The 2,562-nt window shown below is 41.3% G+C and overlaps 1 long non-coding RNA gene across 1 annotated transcript; it reads left to right on the top strand.

The window, feature by feature from the left end:
* Positions 1 to 1,217: 1,217 nt before the first annotated feature.
* On the top strand, positions 1,218 to 1,835 carry LOC119328108. Its single transcript, XR_005158840.1, has 3 exons — positions 1,218 to 1,368; positions 1,455 to 1,524; positions 1,618 to 1,835. It is a non-coding gene; the product is annotated as an uncharacterized LOC119328108 (long non-coding RNA).
* The last annotated feature ends 727 nt before the right edge of the window (positions 1,836 to 2,562 follow it).

Here is a 2,562-nt window from a genome sequence, read left to right on the forward strand (position 1 = left end):
TCTGTACCTACGCAGTTACTTCTATGTCACGATGAACATTGGTGGGAAGCCCTACTCACTGGACATCGACACTGGCAGCAATCTCACGTGGCTGGAGTGCAAGTACCCGGGCCACCAGTGCAATACCTGCAAGGTAACAATATTACAGATTTATTGTCTTACAGTTGCATCTGTTAATTAACTTGGTGTTGCATATACCACTAGGGACCCCATCGACCATATGAGCCAAATAGACATCACAAGAAGGTGATGTGTGGAGATCAGTTTTGTACTGATCTCCACAAAGACCTACCTCATTATCCGGAACCTCGATGTTACACTCAACATCCACACGAATGTCACTACCATATTCAGTATGTTGGCGGGACGTCATCGGAAGGGTTCATCGTCAACGACACGGTGTCTGTCGATGTGCTCTCTCCCTCTCTTCCTTCCAGGAGAGTACAAATTTTCTTCGGGTTCGGGTAAGACACTCCTAACTGATATGTTCTCGCATGTGCACTGCCTACTGGATTTGTATGTTGATTATGGTCACGCTTTGTTTGTGCAGATGTGGATGTAACCAGAAACCACTGAAAGATTCACCCGTAGATGGCGTCCTTGGTCTTGGGATGGGAAAGGTAGGTTTTGTCGCGCAATTGAAGGCGCATAACGTGATCCGCAAGGATATCATTGGGCACTGTCTCAGCATCGATGGAGGGGGCTACCTCTTCGTCGGGGAGCATCACTTACCCGACCACATAACCTGGGCCCCCATGAGAAAATACAGGTAAATTTTTATTAACCACCATCAGGTGCTTTTTTGTGATCATGAGTTCATCAAGTATTGGGTGTCAGTTTTAGTATTTGGTTATTCCTGCATCCCATCATATATAACTTTAATATTTATAGTTCGAGGAGGCTGTCTTTGATATAGTTGTTTTCTTTTCAATTGGTTCCAAACACTATACACACAACTCCTTTTTTTTGCCAGCCATTACTACACACCTGGCCCAGCACAGCTGTTACTTGGCGGAGAGAAGATAGGCAGTCAGAAAATGGTGGTCTTTGACAGTGGTACCACATAAACCTACATACCTGACCAGGTGTACTCCGAGCTTGTTAGAGAAGTAAATCTCAAATCTCAATGATGATTAGTACATTTGAACAGATAAACAGGACATGCAGGGAATTAATTCCGTTTGGGTCTTTCAGGTGAAGAGGAGTGTCAGCGGCTCACTTCAAAGGGTGACTGATCATGCGCTTCCTGTATGTTGGAAGGGCCCATTCCAATCAATCCAACTGGTCAAGAGGAAATTCAAGCCACTAGCGCTTGAATTTACCAACAAAGTCATGCATATCCCACCAGAAAACTACCTCGCACTCACGGTAAACCTTAAACCAGTCAATTTAATGCATACTGTGTGCAACGTCAGATGATATAGAAGGTAATATTCTTTGCTTGTTTGTGGCAGGGAGAAAAGAATGTATGCTTGGGCATCCTTCGGACACCAAAGGCTGGTGGCCAAATGATAATAATTGGAGGTTTGTGAAGTCACAAATATTGTCCAGTTTCTTCAACGAGTACACCATGCAGGTTTTTAGTAATGATTTCCAGTTTGATCTTCTGCCTTGCAGATGTTACAATGCAGGATTTGCTTGTGATATATGACAATGAGCAGAAGCGTGTCGGATGGATCAGTAAACAGTGTAAACATACTCTGGAAATACCATCAATCAATGCTCTCTGAACGAAGTGTATGTGAGCATCAGGCTTCGTATAAGACGGAGTTCTCGGAAGCAGAGGGGTTATATATTAACAAGAATAAATATAAGTTTTTATTGGCTTTAATATTGGCCTTGTAATGTACGACTGTATCCTTATCATGTGTACTATATATGTACTGGGTCGGGCCACAAATGTAGTATCAGATTATAGTACACAAGATTATCGAAATCAAAGCTCAATATGAAATGGAATAATTTGGAACGTCCTTTCTGTTGCGTCACATATGCATAGTAGGTGAATTTGTCAGTTTTGATAGGACATCAGTTGGTTGCTTCCTTACCTTTCTTATTGCAAAATTGTTGCCTGATGGATTGGAGATTGAAACCGTCTCCATATTCCTCAAGTATTTCTGTGGTTTCCTTAATGAGCCATTAGTACTAGCAAGTGATGGCTCTACACGTACTTTGGGCCTTTGATGAGGTGGCATGTGTAGAAAATAGAATGGTGGGGATCAACTACTTAAGTATACTGGATAGTAGATGTGTCTTATATACAACGATATTGATTGAAATGATCGAGCCATTTAGCCCTGAAAACAAGTACCTCTATCACTAATCCTTGAGTGGCACACACATCACTTTTAACTTTATTTGTTTGGATGGCCGCTATAATTACATGACCACCCACCATATTCAATAGAGTGATATAATTGTGTAACTTCAAATAGTAAAAAAAATTGTTATCTAAATCTTCTTGCCGACCTTAATTTTTTGGAAGGGGCAAATACTTGACATTTTCATTAACTAAGAAGAGAATGAGAATTTCCATGTTAATTTGTAGAAAAACGGGCTAAA

The sequence above is a fragment of the Triticum dicoccoides genome, chromosome 7A, assembly GCF_002162155.2.
Source record: "Triticum dicoccoides isolate Atlit2015 ecotype Zavitan chromosome 7A, WEW_v2.0, whole genome shotgun sequence".
In the NCBI taxonomy this organism is placed as follows: Eukaryota; Viridiplantae; Streptophyta; class Magnoliopsida; order Poales; family Poaceae; genus Triticum; species Triticum dicoccoides.